The 17,453-nt window shown below is 36.1% G+C and overlaps 1 long non-coding RNA gene across 1 annotated transcript in view; it reads right to left on the reverse strand.

Moving 5' to 3' along the window:
• Positions 1 to 17,453, reverse strand: part of LOC135272306 (uncharacterized) — a 191,933-nt gene that overhangs the window by 137,211 nt on the left and 37,269 nt on the right. The gene's annotated exons all lie outside the window — the stretch shown is intronic.

Raw genomic sequence — 17,453 nt, forward strand, 5'->3', positions numbered from 1 at the left:
GTTCTTTTTTTTAAATTTTTTGAGGCAACTCTTTACTGTTTTCCATAGTAGCTATATCATTTGGCATTCCCATCAACAACATACAAGGGTTCTGATTTTTCTACATCCTCACCAACACTAGTCTTTGGTTCTTTGACAATAACCTCTTCACAGTTGTGAGATGATAAAGCATTCTGGTTTTGACTTACATTTCCCTGACAATTAGTGACATTCAGTAGCGTTTTATATACCTGTTACATGTTTTTATGTCTTTTTTGAAAATATGTCTATACAATTCTTTTTTATTTATTTATTTTATCATACTTTAAGTTTGGGGGAAATGTGCCAAATGTGCAGATTTGTTACATAGGTATACACGTGCCTTGGTGGTTTGCTGCATCCATCCCCCTGTCATCTACTTTAGGTATGTCTTCTAATGTTATCCCTCCCCAATCCCCCCAACCCCTGACAGGTCCCTGTGTGTGATGCTGCCCTCTGTGTCCATGTGTCCTCATTGTTCAACACCCACTTATGAGTGAGAACATGCAGTGTTTGGTTTCCTGTTCTTGTGTCAGTTTGCTGAGAATGATGGTTTCCAGATTCATCCATGTCCCTGCAAAGGACATGAACTCATCCTTTTTTATGGCTGCAGAGTATTCCATGGTGTATATGTGCCACATTTTCCTTATCCAGTCTATTGTGAATGGGCATTTGGGTTGGTTCCAGGTCTTTGCTATTGTGAACAGTGCTGCAATGAACAAACATGTGCATGTGTCTTTATAACAGAATGTTTTATAATCCTTTAGGTATATACCCAGTAATGGGATTGCTGGGTCAAATGGTATTTCTATTTCTAGATCCTTGAGGAATCACCACACTGTCTTCCACAATGGTTGAACTAATTTACACTCCTACCAACAGTGTAAAAGTGTTCTATTTCTCCACGTCCTCTCCAGCATCTGCTGACTCCAGATTTTTTAATGACTGCCATTCTAACTGGCATGAGATGGTATCTCAATGTGGTTTTGATTTGCATTTCTCTAATGACCAGTGATGATGAGCATCTTTTCATGTTTATTGGCCGCATAAATGTCTTCTTTTGAAAAGTGTCTGTTCATATCCTTTGCCCACTTTTTGATGGGGTTTTTTTTCCTTGTAAATTTATTTAAGTTCTCCATAGATTCTGGATATTAGCCCTTGTCAGATGGGTAGATTGCAAATTTTTTTTCCCATTCCATTGGTTGTGTGTTCACTCTAATGATAGTTTCTTTTGCTGTGCAGAAGCTCTGAAGTTTAATTAGATCCCACTTGTCAATTTTGGCTTTTGTTGCCATTGCTTTTGGTGTTTTAGTCATGAAGTCCTTGCCTATGCCTATGTCTTGAATGGTATTGCCTAGGTTTTCTTCTAGGGTTTTTATGGTGTTAGGTCTTATGCTTGAATCTTTAATTCATCTGGAGTTAATTTTTATGTAAGTTGTAAGGAAGGGGTCCAGTTTCAGCTTTCTGTCTATGGCTAGCCAGTTTTCCCAACGATTCATTAAACAAATCTTTTTAAATTGTGTTTTTGTGTTATTGAGTTGCAGGAGTTCCTTACCCTTATGACCCACAAAACTATGGCAGGAATATACACATAGCAAAGTATAAAGTTTATTTTTTAAATACCTACTTTATTCCCACTACAAGGATGACAGGACATCTTAACTCTCACCAACCCCTCTTAACCTACTCATTATTGTCGGCAGCATTTTATTTCCACTTTTTTCATATCACTGATTATTGTTCATGCAGACAATAGTTGTGTATGTAAAACTCCACATGTACCATTTTCTCTTCATCATTTCTTTCTTGCATCTCAGTCTTCCTCTTGCTCTAATTTTCTTTCTTGAGTATGTATGTTTGAATATTTAGTTGAGAATCAAATAGTATGTATAGAACTTTAAATGTATACAGAATGTATAGTTGTTTTCTCTTAGTATTTGAAAAAATCTTTCCACTATCTTCTTGTTTCTATTTTTGCTACTGTGTTAACCAAAATTATTATTTCAAAGCAATCTTTTATTTAAATCTAATTACTATTATTTTTTTCTCTTTCACTTTGGTAAAATTCTACATTTTTCTCATGATATACCAAGGTGTGGATATACTGATATAGATGTATAGATAGATAAACAGATGGATGAATAAATAAACGGATAGATAGACAGACAGATAGATCATTTCTGCTTCAGGACTTAAACATAGTGAATCTTATTAACCTTTTGTTAGTTATAAAAAATTCTCACCAAATTCCCTTACATACCTAATCTTGTTATATCATCATCCTATTTTTCAAATAATGTTCTTAGGTCCATCTATTAGCTCACGAATCCTTCCTTTAGCTAATCCGTTGTTTAACCTGTCCACTAATTTGTTTTTTAGTTATTATATTTCTCACCTCCAGAAGTCATCTGTTTTTTTTTCACATCTGCCTAATCTTTTGAAATAGTTTTGTTGTTTTCAAAATTTAGAATCTTTTCTAAAAAATAGATTATTCAGTTTAAATATTTTTGTTTTATAGTTTCTATTCAGCAATTCTATTAGCTGAAGCTCTTAGAAATCTAATCTTGCTTCTTTTTTAATTTGGTATTTTTTCATGAGGGTTTGTTTGCTTGTGTGTTTGTAAATGTTGGATACTAAGCTCGTCTTCAACATGGATTTATCCATAGGAGTTGTGTGCAGCTTGTGTTAACAGATGTCATTCCAGGGATATATTGTCTGCCTTCTGCCAGGTGCCCCAAGGATATTACACCAGCTCATACTACTTTTTATATTGATTCCTCACTTGAGAATTTTAGAAGCTCATGGATAATGTAAATTTAAATCCTATTACCATGATTACAAATTATCAATGGAGGCTTCATTTTTTTTATCTGCAGCACAAGGCCAAGACAGTTAATTTTTCTTCTTGTCTCCTATGCCATTGGAAAGATATTTTCTAGTTTGACCTGTTTCTAATGGTTATCCCTCTGAAAAACACAGATTAGAGGGTTAGGGGTTCTCAGTCAATACACATTTCCCACATGTACAGACCCGAGGCATTATCTTCTGTTTCAGTGCAGGCATCATATCCCAGGTACTAGCTTCTTTCTTTCTCCTTAACCAGGAAAACATATGATTATTAGCCAGAGTGAGTCACAATTTCAGTTTTCTGTCCTACTATTATGATTTTCAATTCCCTCTTTGTTTAGGAAATTGAGAATTTCCTCTCTTACTAGTAAGAGCAGCCATGAATTTAAAATAATTTTATAACTATTTTAGCCAGAAAATCTCTTCATTTTATAATGGAAACATTATCAGCTACTTGGTTCAAAAAATTGCTGTAAATAAAAACAGTCATCTTCTTTCCTATTCAATTACAATCTCCTTGAGTTGACAACTGTGTACATAATAAGCTAAAGGTAACTACAGATAAAATATTCCTTCTATTATAAGTGAAAACACTGTTCTCAAATAATGACCATGATTACTAATCTTTAAAGGTAAATATAGTGAGTTGGCATTATCATGGGAAAATATTATCAGCAACAAAATAGTATTAATAAAATTTATCAATTATTGAGCACTTGAGAAATATTAGTTATTACTAATCCTTATAATAATTTTCCTCAGGAAACTAACATTTATAATATTAAGCAACTTGTTCATAATCATGTGGATAGTTTGGTGACTCAGTTGGGAATATAGATCCCTCTCTTTCTAACACCGAAATTGGTTATCTCTGCATCAGGGCCTTCCAGATGTCATAATTGACCATGATTCATGCTGCTTATTTGGGATTTGTTTACCTGGGAACTCTTTAACTCAAGCTTGCCGAAGTTAAACTTTCTCTCTTTGTCTTATTCACTAAATTCACCTCTATCAGCATGTATATTCAGAACTTATTTAATCTGTAAACCTGCCTAAATTGCTGCAAATAGACACTAAAGTCATAAAAATATGCAAAATGCAAATAAGCATACAGACTGTGCCTTATGTATCTGTGTAATCTACTGCCTCACATAATACAACTTTATAATACATAAAGTCAAAGTGATCTGAAAATACTTTAACTCCTAACACCGTAAATATTTCTCTAAGTGCTTCATAAAGTATCCTATAGCTTACAATAAAAATACAAATATAATCTTTGTCATAAATATTGAAACCTCAGCCCTCAGCACTATGTCTATAAAAACCTGAAACATTTATTTCATGTAAAAAATAAAGAGAAAAGCTGAATTTTAAGATTTAAAAATTTTAAATAGTAATTCGAGTAATAAACGTGTGAAATTTAACAAATTTAATGTGCAAAAAACTTTTTTTTTAAAAGTGGACATATTTTCAGTCAGAAACTTTAGACTTACTATGAAATAAAGCACAACGTTACTTAAGTCATGTGGTTCCGGGAGGAGTGTGGCATCTTGCTGTGATCCATGGTAGTAACCAGAAAATAGGGCACATTTCTGTCATTCTTCACCCTCCTCCCCTTCCAGGATTGGTCTGAGACAGTAAGGCCTAGCCACCCTGAGTTATAACTAACAAATGTTAGTTTCCTTAGGGCAATTATTATAAGGATTAGTAATAACTAATACATTCCATTGCTTAGAAACTGGCTCTCATCTTCTCAGGAAAGAAGCTTCTTGCTGCTACTCAGACTTTTTTCTTTCCTTCTCTAATACTAAAAGTCTTTATTAAATCTGGGAACAGAGGTGGGAAAAATGCTACTTGCCCTCAAAATTTCCATTTTATGTTCTGATTTAGGCATTTGAACTTTGAAAGCCAGTAATCCTAATTTGTTGTTGTTGTTGTTGCTCTCTGCACGCTGTGTATCATCCTTCCCTGAAGCAGTGAAAGCTGCAGGTCTGGCTGCCCAGATGTTTGGGATAGGTGGGAGTGGCAGAGTGTGGAAGGGTAAAGAAATTTTTAGAGAAATAAAGTAATTTGCCTACTTGATCTACCAAGAAGAGACAAGTTGTAGAAGTCAACAAAAGTTGGCTTTAAACAGGAATAAAGATAATTAGCTTGACCACATAAGGTTATCCATATGCTACCATTTTTACCTTATAAAAACACAATTTCATATGGTCCAACCTAATAATGTTACATGTTACGAGTCAGTTCATCTTGCATAATGTATTCTCTCTTTAGCAGAGATAAAGGACCATTCTGAATCTATATTTCCTTCTGAAGGAGGAATATAATTTACTTCATAATGTCATCCTAAGAGAGAAGGGTTGTAAACTCTCCATCATCAAAGAGTTTTTCCATTTCATTATAATGGAAAGGCTATTTGGGCAGATTGTGAATGCTTAGCGGGTGGTACAGCATACTTCGGGGTGTAAGAGTATGAACATTGAAGCCACATGGGCTGGATTCTAATGCTCAATCCACAATCTACTATTCGCTGGATGTATAACCTTTCTATGCCCCAATTTTTGAAAATCTATAAAGCAGAGATAATCACAGTTATCTATTTTATAGATTTGTTATGAGAACTAATTGAGTTATGTAAGGCTTACAGATCAGTGCTTATTGTATTCTGTACCAAATGAGTATTTATTATAATTGTTACTAATATTATTATATTTTATGGGTTGAATTATGCCCTCTATCCTAAATTCATCTGTTGAAGGCAAATCCTAGAGACAGAAAGTAGACTAGTGCTTGCCTGGGACTCAAGGAGGGTGGAGAGTGGAAGTGGGTATGTGAGATGTTATGGGAGTGATAGGTATGTTCTAAAATTAGATTGTGGTGGTGGTTGCACAAATACTATATATTTATATATAAAATCATCAATTTTTACAAGATGAATGGATTTTATGGTATGTAAATAACTCCTCATGAAAGCTATTAAAAATGACTTACTAATACTTTTTAATTGAAATGCATTTTGATACTATTTGTATTTTCATAGCCAATATCATTGAGCTGTAAACATGCAAGGCAAATAGAGAAACTTAGCTTTGTGGACAAAGCTGTTGCCATAGTACAGCTAATTAACATATTTAACATCCCATTTTCTTTCTATTAGCAAAACCGTCTCTGGACTTCCTCACCATAGAAACATTCCTACTGTTTAATTATGTGTGTTACTTTATTGTGTTTTATAGTTTTCATCTAAGGAAAAACTGATTGATCCCACGGTGGAACTGATTGCCTAATATCCAGACAGCATTCACTGTATTTATGTTCAGGATATTGCCACTTGAGAAAGGATTATTTACTGTGACAAATCTTAAACGGTAAATGAAGCAAGATTTAACTAGTAAAACATTTTCTGTGCCAGAGTCATATGTGCATTACAAGAAGGAAAAACAAACTTCCCTTGAGAGTGGTTTTAATTATTCACAGTCTCTCTGACGTGACTTCAGTATAACTCAACACAAAAGCTGCCTGATTTTTCTTTGCCAACTTTGGTGAATATTACAACAATCCACTCCACTGTTCAGGGAAGAATGCTTTCCCTTTCCAAACCTCCTGGAGTCCATACTCAAAGCATTCTGACTTCCCATGAAAACTGCATCAACTAAACAGAAACTTAAATTAGTTGGGGCAGTTTCCTAGGAATCCCTGCAAGCCCCTTTGGATCCTTTCTTGGAACAAACTTTTAACTAATTTATGGGACCAGATAAACATACTCTAAATCCCCAGGCTCATGGACTGCTGGCCACCTATATTTGAAGTCTTTACTACTCCTCTAGCAAAACTCAAAGTCCCACATGACCTTCTCAATATTATAATACTATGTTGCATAATTCTTTTCCTTTTTCTTTTCTTTTCTTTTTTTATTTTTTGAGATGGAGTCTTGCTCTGTCATCTAGGCTGGAGTACAGTGGCACGATCTTGACTCACTGCAACCTCTGCCTTCCAGGTTCAAGCGATTCTCCTACCTCAGCCTCCCGAATAGTTAGGATTAGAGGTGTGTGCTACCATGCCCAGCTAATTTTGTATGTTTAGTAGAGTTTGTATGTTTGTATGTTGGCCTGGTCTCAAACTCCTGGCCTCATGTGATCCTCCCACATGGGTCTCCTGAAGTGCTGGGATTACAGGTGTGAGCCCCCCATCTGGCCACTTGCATAATTATTTCTTACTTGCTTTCTGGAGTTCACAGTTCTCTCACCTATTAATACCCACTCAGGACTCATTTCTACCAATGAGTCTTGGCTTTCTTAAGGAAAGAGACCATGCCTTTATTCATTTTCAAATGGACAGCACATAAAACTGTTAAATGCTGCCCATTTTTCAAGGGCCTTTCCACTGCTACCTCTTCAGTAATATACTTCCGATATCCACAAACAAATATAATATTTTATTCCTTTTATATCCTCTATATATTGTACCATTTTGATTATATTTATTATGTTCTCTTTCTAGCAATTTGATTACTCTTCTTATTACTCATTATAATGTAAGCTTGTGAAATATAATACTACCTGTGTTTACCATTCTGCCTCAACCCTCAATCCCACTCAATATCATTCTCAGAAAGTATTTGCTTGATAATGTCAATTAAATCAAATAGTAATGGTTATTCCATCCTTACCTATAATTACAACATTCAAGCATAATGTTATATCAATTCAAATGGCAGAAATCATGAACAAACAAGCTTTTTCTGGTTTATTTGTTTAAGGAGCAAGAAATATTTGCAGTCAATGAAAAGAATTTCTCCGTGAAAATTTTGAAGGCGCTAACTCTCTCTGCCAATGTTCCTGTGCCAATATATCTACAAACTTCCCTATCTCTCGTTTTGCAAGTTCCCATCAGTATCCAGGGTGATTTTTATATCACTCTACCTTCTGATATACAAAGTAGTGTAGCATAGGAAATAAGATATGTGCTTTGAAGTCACCTACTCCCAATCCCAAATTACACAGCTCAGGTGGAAGACCTAAGTGTGCTGTTTACCCCATCTGAAGTTTAGGTTCCTTATCTCTAACATAAAAGACTGAAATAACAATTTCATATGGTTGGTGTGAAGATTATGTGAGAAAATGTGTTTAAGGTACCCTTTACAATGCCTGTCATGTTGAAGATACTTTAAAAAGTTATATTAAAAGTATTGATTCAATTAAACAAATATTTATTAAGTACCCACTGAGGGCCATGCACCAATTTGTTCCAAGGACCCAGTAATGAACAAGACAGACACAAAGCCTATTCTCAAATTGCTTAGAGTCCGGTGAAGGAGACAGACAATTCAGCATGCAAATGTAGTACCTGGTGATAAGCACAGTAATGCAAAAATAAAGACAAGAGTGCCTTTAGGGTACAAATGAGGAGCACCTATAAAATCTGAAGACTCATTCTTCCTATAATTTCAAATCACCACCTAAATTCGAAAACTCAGTATGTACAAACTCTGGTCATTATTAACAATAAAATCTATTTGATGATTCAGTGATGAAGGAACAATGCAAGGTACCAGCTACCGTATAATCACCTTGCAGAATTATCGTGCCTTCTAGGTTAATATCACACTCTAGAATCCACAAATAGTCTTGCAGTGAAATAGCAATCAAATCTACAAACAAACATCTATCCTTTAGATATAAAGAAAAGCCTCAAGATAAAAACATATTCAAGACACAGGTCATGCATTTGCATATTTTTCTACTTTGGCAGCAACTGAAAATTAAATGTAAAGAGACAGGAAATAATAAGTAGTCTCTGCAAAGCAGATGCCTTTGTTGTGCTTCTAAAGCCTGGTTTCTATATTTTTTTTAAATAGCATGCTAATTTTAAAAGGCAAAATAATAAAAGACATGCAGGGTTGTGGATGGAAAAGTTTCAAAACTCGCAAGGCCAATTTCTCATTATAAGAGGCCCCTGGGGAGAGATAAGAAACTGGTACTTCATTTGTCAAACAGGAACTTGTGCTATTTTATACTCTGCTTTGCTTACAGCAACCTTAGCAGACCACGAATGTTATAGGGGAAGAGTTTAGGTAAATTAAGTCTAATGGCTTTGCTGCTAATGTAAATGACAGCAGTTGACAGTAGGGCCCTAAGTTCATTTCAGGGGATATGCTCTCTGTCTCTGAACAGGGTGGGCAAAGAGCTGCAGGATAAAGGGGACACCCAGGTTATAGCACCTTCCCCGACTGGCATCTACCACACTCCTTGGACTTCTACTCTGAGCTTCTCTGCTCCCAGCAGAGGGGTGAATATATATGTGCTGACTTTTGCATACGTTTAGCCTGAATGCCACATGACTTGGGCAAGTACAACCTAGATATAAACCTTTTATTTCCCTTAGATGTCCTTCCATTTCTAGTCAGCTCTGCTTAAGTTGATTTCAAATATTGTCCTTTCTTATAATCAAAATATTTTGCTTGAGTATGTCTTCCATAGTTGGCAGATACATATGTCACTAATATATTTCCATAAAAGTGGTACCCTCCTAGCTCTTATTAATTCCCCATTCCTCTCACCTGGATTCTTTGTAAGAGTGAGTATACTCTCCAACTGAGAGATTAATCATGAGGAGGAAATTAAGTCTTCTATGTCATCAACTGGAAAAAAGGTAAAATTAAATTTCATTAATTAATTTAAATAATACAAAGAAAAAGTCTTACTTTAGTTCACTTATTTTCCTCTGCTTATTCACAGCTGTAGCATACCTATATATAAATAATTACAAATTATCTCTAAGGTACCAACATAGGACCAGCTATGATGGGGTTCATAATGACTCCTTTTAACAAAGCCTAAATGTTGTAAGATAAATATCTTTGTAATTAGTGCCTTAGTTTTTGAGCTTCGACTAATGTTCTTGAGTCTGTTCAGAGATGAATAATTGCCAAAAACTACTGGAAGGTTGAAGACGTCCTAAAGTTTATCTGATTAAGGGCCATGTGACATTGAGTCTCGATTTCCCCTTCTGAAAAATGAAGATAATAGAATCTGCCTCTCAAGGATGTTAAAAAGATTAGGTAAAGTTCCTAGCTCATTGTGCTCATTTCATGCTTTATGTAAATGGTAGTTATTATTCTTGCTCTGATTAATAAATACTTCATAATAGTGTTGGAGACATCTGTAAACATAAAAGGAAACAGAACTCTTCCAATATAGCCATAATGAACCTGACTACCTAGAAGACATGTGTGAGAGCAGACAAAAGCCCTGACCCAGCAGCAATAGACGTGGTCACTGGATATGTCTCTCCATACTTGATTGTGAAACCTGGGCCAATCACAACGTTTATCTCTTCCAACTTTGTCATTTGAAAATTTAAGGAGTCAAGCTAAATTGTTTGCAATGCTCCAAGAGCTTACAAACTATCATTTTTATGAATCCTCTAGATTAAACAGTGCCCATCTACAATGTCTGAGAGACTTAATATCTTGTGTCTGAACTCATCCTCAATTTCGTCAGGAAATAAATGTAACTAGATAATATATTAGAGTTTTTCTGGGGAGGAGGAGCTACTATATGTATTTCCCTATAGACTACCAACCAGAACACTTGAACTCCCTACCAAACCATATCTTACTAGGCAACCCTACAGGCTCCAGATTCACTTATTTCTGTTGAAAGAATAAGCTACTGTACCAACTGATAAAGAGCCTATCTCTTAGGGACTCAGAGCACTTGACAGTTACTATCACATTAAAGCTGTTTGTTATTGAGGAAAGCTAGTATGGAAAATCATTCTGATAAGTAATCTAGAACACTGAAAGTTAAGTGACTTTCTCTTCAGTGCCAGTGAGTCAAGGAGAACACAACTCTCTAAATTCTATTTACTCATCAAGACTCCTAATTAGATCAACTGCAATTGTCCAAGCAAATTTAAGGACCCTTGTTAGAAACTTCTCACCTGGCTGCTACTGCTGTGCAGTAGCCCTCTGAGAAACCCAGCCCTGACACTGCCTCCCCCACCACCTCATTACTCCGTCCCTGTGGATCTCAACACTATCCTTTATTCACCCAGGAACATCACCATCAGCAACAATGTCAATGCCTCTCCAATCACTGCAACTTCACGGTCAAATGCCCTCATGATATTTTATCCAACCATAATGTCAGGAGTATTATTTGAATGGATTTCCTCTAAACCCTTTAATACAGAATAAAATTTTCACATCCCAAATTAAAATGTACACAAAATTTGCCTTCTGGTATCTATCCCTTAGCTTATGTCCCCTTCCAGCAAAACCAGGTAAATAATTTGTGATGCCCAATGCAAAATGAAAATGAAAGGTCCTCTGTTTCAAAATCAAGAATTTTAAGATGGGGCAATGGAGTACTAAAACCAAATTCTGGCCCTGTGTAACTGTGGGACATGTCACATGCACATGAAGCTAAACCAGTCTCTCTTATTCCTGAGTTCTAAACTCTTGTAAACATGTGTACGATGGTGTCTTCATCAACCATGAAGTCTTTCCTCTCTCCCCACAGCAACCTCTCCAGTGAGTTTTTGCCAATCCCTTGGCTCCACTAGCTTATATCATGGGCTGTTGCCATTTGATAGTCTCATGTCTCAACCCCTCAGAGACCAAGCTACCTACTAATTAATTCACTAGACTGATTGTACCTGGAAGGTCTTCTAATCCTCACATTCCCATTTCAAGTATGGCCTCCAAAATTTCGGCTGCATTTTTATTGACTAATCCATCACTGATTGGCCAAGGGAACCCCTGTGTGTGTGGACAGTGTGAATCTCAGTATCTTCAAATAATTTTGCCTGTGGTCCACCTAAGAATAAGGCTTGACCCTGGGCAAGCTCTTCTCAATGGAGTAATCAGTTTATTTTTTCCAGAATGACAGATAAAATGCTTAATTTCTCATTATGTAGGCCCAGTGAAACATCTGTAGGCTAAGAGTAACTATGCCAGTTAGCAGAAGCGACAGCCTGAATCAATGAACTGCAGCCTAAAAATAAAGCCACATGGTCCCTTTGAAACACTGCTTGACTTGAAACAGATCTAAGTGGAATATTCCTTAGTTACCACTGTTTCACAATACTTTTTTGACCCCTTTTTCTCAGGCATATTTGATTCTCCAGTGTATTTATAGAGATGCACGTAAGCAATTTAAATGTTTCCCTGAGTCTTGGCAGAAAGTGAAAATAAAATAATAAGAACTATATTATTAAGTGTGTTATTGCTTATATTACCAGATATAACAAGTGTTTTGAGCTGCTAAACTTCTTTGTTTAGAAAAGTGGGTGTTTTTTACTTATCATCAAATTCAATATGCATAAAATGCATGCAGAAAATTCATAAAATGCATAGAGCAAATTCATAAAATGCATAAAGCCAATGCATTTTGCTTTATGTCATGTGCTTGAATACTGGGCATAAACTGAATTTCAGAAATTTAAACTAGAGGAATTAACTAAAGGCATTCTTATGAAATTATTTTGTAAAATAAATCATTTTCAATGATAATCATCATCCTTTATATTTTTCTGTCAGATATTTCATTATAATTAGGCAGCATATATTGCATCTTTAAAGATGCTCAAATTGCATCATTTGAGGCAGAAAAATTAGATTCAGAAGCATAATATTCCATTTACTCAACTCAAATAGAAACCATGTTAATAACAGTTCATATATGGAATAAATTACAATGAATAAAATAATGCAAGAATGGGGGAGAATTCATGAAACCACAGCATCTTGTCACATGTCTTCCTGGTAAAGAAAGAAGAGGAGATAGATACATAGACACATGGGCCTGAAAACTCCAGGCTGTTCTCTAAACTGAGATAAGAATGTAAGATATACACAATTCTTCAATTTTCAACCACAAGTAAGCTGGAAAATAAATAAGAAATGTTAAAGTACACAGAGTGCAGGGGTTAGGTAGCCTGGGTTGTTTTTTTGTTTTTTGAGTTTTTTTTTTTGAGATGGAGTCCCACTCTGTATCCCAGGCTAGAGTGCAGTGGCATGATCTCAGCTCTCTGCAACCTCCGCCTCCTGGATTCAAGCAATTCTCCTGCCTCAGCCTCCTGAGTAGCTGAGACTACAGGCATGTGCCATTACGCCCAGCTAATTTTTGTATTTTTAGTAGAGACGCAGTTTCACCATGTTGGCCAGGATGGTCTCGATCTCCTGATCTCGTGATCCACCCGTCTTGGCCTCCCAAAGTGGTGGGATTACAGCCATGAGCCACCATACCCAGTCAACCCGAGTTTTTAAAGCACACAGAACGCAGGGTTTAGGCAGCCCGGATTTTTGAAGTACACAGAACGCAGGGGTTGGGCAGCCTGGGTTTTTGCCTCAGCTAAGTCTCAGCTACTGTGTGGCTCAGGGCAACACACAAGAGATCAATTTCTTTCTTCAATTAAATAAAAGCTTTGAACTAGATTTTCTAAATTTCCTTTAACCTCTAAATGTCCATGATAAAACTTCTACTTTAAAATGGGGTTGGAGAAGCAGTCTCTGAAACAAGCCCTTCCACTTCCTACACAAAAAAACAACATTTAAATGTAAAAATACCTTCCTTATTAGAAAAGTTGCCTTCACAAAGCTGTTTGCCAACGGTTATAAGGAAAGGAAACAATCGATACAAATTTCACATTTCTGCTTACATTCTGCCTACTCACTTGGAAAAGCAGTAAGATGGAATAAATTCTGACTGATCTTGGGGAAAATATAACTAGAATGCCATTTTTCCTAAGTTCCTTTGTTTGGAAGTTTTTTAAAGAGTTAAAGTAAGTTTCATGGTTTACTACATATTATTTTCGTAGTGTCTGAACATGTTTTGGGGGAAAATTGGTATTTGTTTTTAATGCCCTGAACATTTTCTTTTTCAAACGAAAGTCATTCTTCTTGTGTCTCGGTCCCCCTTGTTCTTCCCATTCTGCCCCTTTGCTCAGCTTCATCTATAAAAATCACTTGCATAATCTCTATTGACCACATGCTGTACATTCAGAACACCTTATGCAGTTCCAGGCCTCTAGGATTATGTTTCCTATAACACCAATCATTCTTCATTTTCCTTTGGATGTTATTTTCTTTGGGCAAAATTACTTTTCTTTATGTAAAAATGTTGAAGGAAGTATTTTCCATATCTGCAAAAAGCATGTATTTGATGCACTAGTTTTAAAGTTCTTAAAGCAACTCCTCAAATAGTCACACTTGAGGGGGAATGAAAAAACACGTTTTTATGTAGGAAACCATATAAAAGCAGGTTTCTGAAGCTTCTGAGATTGCAATTTTTTTAATTCTTTGCCTTTTCTACAAAACTGAACTTGTTTTATCTAATCTTATTTGCATTTTCATGTCCTTCAGAGGTTTTATGACATAGTGTCATAATCCTAAAGGCAAACATTTGTCTTGTATTTTATTCTAGTTCCTTATTTAACTGAGTCACAAGGACACCATTGTTTAAATTTGCATGCCTCGTAAAGATATATGTTTGTGTAAATTATACTTACAAAGTATTTCCAGATATATCTCATTAACTACTACACAAATTATAGGTAATAAAAAGGCAGAGTTACTTCTTAGGACAGTATGAGATATGCGAAACCTGTATAATATAATCCTTCCCAAACTTCACCCCGTAATTTTTATCTAAGTAAAAATTGGTTAAAATGAACATTAAGGGTCATTTTTAGTTTGGATAATCTTGTTGGGAAAAAACTATATCCATCCATTCTTCAAATATTTATTGAGCATCTACTACATCAGTCTAAATGCTATGTCCACATATGCATTTGAAACGTGACTGAGAAAAGAGGGAGATTCCTTTGGTAAAGAAGGGAGGAGGCTAATTCTGAGCTCTATGTTGTTTTAGGTCTCTCCTAACAGCTGACTGAGGTACCTATTTCTTTTCAAATTTTCACTACCTAGCCATCTTCTTCCTTGAGTCACTAAACACCACATAAGTTTCCATGAATGGGTGGGATGGGGCCATTCATCGCCATTCACCATTGTCCTGGGGATAGATTTGTTTCAAGATTAAGACAAAAAGTATTTAAATAGTGATCTATAGAAAAACCATTTTAATTTCTGTGATAGGAAAAAAAACAGGAAATGTGGCACAAGTATGTCTGTTCTGCCCTTCTGTAGTAGAAAATTTATATACTTCGCACATGGCAGAACAGGACAGGCTTACCTAAAGAATAAAGGATAGTGAGTTGAATAGGAGATTGGAAATAGGCCTTGGCTTGGCAACTGCACATCAGTGGGCCTTGTATGTTAAAAGCATTCCTCATCTACAGAAGCAAGTAATGATGCTTTCCATCTGTGATAACAAGGAAGTACTAAAGTCTCAATTTCCTTGATATTTTATTGCATTTACTTTTATCTAAAAATGAGTATATAACATTATCTCATACAAAAGGATACCTAAAGCATGGCAGACAAGACATATCTTGAAAATCTCTCTACCAGACATCCAGAAATACTAGAAAAATATGTAACAAATAACCCCATTTAAATGCATAGGCAAGCTTGCAAAAACTAAGAAAAATCAAGAAAAAAACAGGGAATCCTAAATCAGCGTGATAAACTAGTATTTAAAGTTTAGCTGAGTTCAGCATTTGCTAATCTCAGTAACCTAGAGATCTGGCTTTTAAGAGTTGTTGCAAGCCAGAAAACAAAATTAAAGGCTGTCTTCATTTGAGCCAGGAGCTCTTGAACTGCTACACTGTCAGGGAAAGAGCAGACAGAAAAAAACAAGTCACCTACAAAAACTGATGACAGGGAAACATGTCTATTTCAGCACAATACCAGGTCTATAATTTAAATTTACCCTACCTGTGTGGTCCAGGAGACCCAAGCTAAGAAAATAACAAAGCAGCCTTGGGTCTGGGGAAGTACCTGGGCTGTCTGACAGAGCCAAAGCAAATCTTCTTCAAAGGGACATGCCCTTAACCCCATCCTTAGAGAATTTTACAGATTAAACAATGTGAAAGTACAAAACTGCTAATAGACTCATCTCAGTGCAAATTAAACAACTGCCGACTGTCTCCTTTTTTTATTCCAGGAAAAGAACACTTTCCTATCTATGTAATGTTACCCTATATACGCTGGAGGAAACAATAAGATTTGAATGGATTCCCCAGAATTCAGTCAGGAAGGACAGGATAATCCACCAAGTGCTCAGGAGAAAATAGAAACCAAGTAGGACCACTGTTTTCAATTACATGCTGGAGATCCGAATCCTGAGAGCATTGCTGACTTCCTGGGAGGGCTAAGAGAAAGGATTTAGAGCAGCTACCAAGAGGAAACTCAGAATGATTGGGAGTTAGTGACTAAACTTCATAGCCTAACAGGACGATGATTATAATTAAAGGCATCTTTAAAGCAAGTCATCTGAATAAATGCAGAATCAGTAACTAACTTTATTTGCTACTGAGGTTTATTTTGTGCTAACCATAATACTGAGTGTTCAGTAATCTGTTTCTAATTTTTGTTTTCAGTATATTTTGTGTTCACACAAATCAAAAGCTAAAGTTAGATTGTTTCTAAGTGGCAACAAGCCAGAGAGGACAGGAGACAGGCCAAGTCTCTGAGTCGTCCACTCCAAGACGTGGACACTGAATCTATGAAGACAGAGGATGCTCTGCGAAAAAGCATGGAAGATAATGAAGGCTGAGAGGACAGAGCTGAAAGGCTAAGAGGGACAGATCAGAGTCGATGGAAAGCAGGAGCAGACGCCAGTCTTCTTCCAAACATTGGCACAAACTGTTGCCTACTGGATACATTTCACCAGAGAATTCACCCCAGTGTCCTAGAGTTTATCTTGCTTCCAGAATATATTGGAAAGTGCCACCCTCTGAACAAATGGCAACAACTATATAGTACAAATAGGATGCACTGAAAATAGTAGGCTTATTTCTTAAGCTGCCATCACCAACATTAACCAGTAATTATTTCTCTCCCCTCTTTGTAGAAGATATAAATGGCAAATTCTGAATTTATAATTTCTAATACTTCATTATTCTGTTCTCGTAAAGTTCATTTTGAACTTACAACATAAAAATATCAAATATTTTTTAATTGTGCACATTCAAACTTGTGTTAATTTGGACATGTTGGCTGAAATTGAAATACAGTGAAAGTGCTCTAGAGTAAGCAGATCAGTTAATCAGAAGGACAGTCTTCCAATGGAAAGGGCATTCCCAAGCTGCACCAACAAAAGCACAATCCTGTTACCTGCCCTAACCTGACAGCTCTGAACTAGTTGGATCCACCTCGGTGCCGTACAAAGCATTATATTGCTCTGATTCCATAAACCGAACTTGAACTACCCTTTTTCAGAGAAACAAAAAAATGTTTAGAAATCTGTCACAAATATCTATACCTTTCTCTTGAATTCCTCCAGGAATTTCCACCTACTCATGCTGTTACTTTTCACTCTATGATTTCTTTCTTTCTCAGTCCCTGTTGACACTTAAGTTTTACTCTGTAGGGAGATTCTCATGTTTGACTCCATTAAGCAAGCTTTGAAACTGACACCCGCACAGGGTGTTACTTCCAGAATCTTCCTGCCAGC

Source organism: Aotus nancymaae, unplaced genomic scaffold (genome assembly GCF_030222135.1).
Source record: "Aotus nancymaae isolate 86718 unplaced genomic scaffold, 86718_ANA_hifiasm-v0.15.2.pri h1tg000108l, whole genome shotgun sequence".
Classification (NCBI taxonomy): Eukaryota; Metazoa; Chordata; class Mammalia; order Primates; family Aotidae; genus Aotus; species Aotus nancymaae.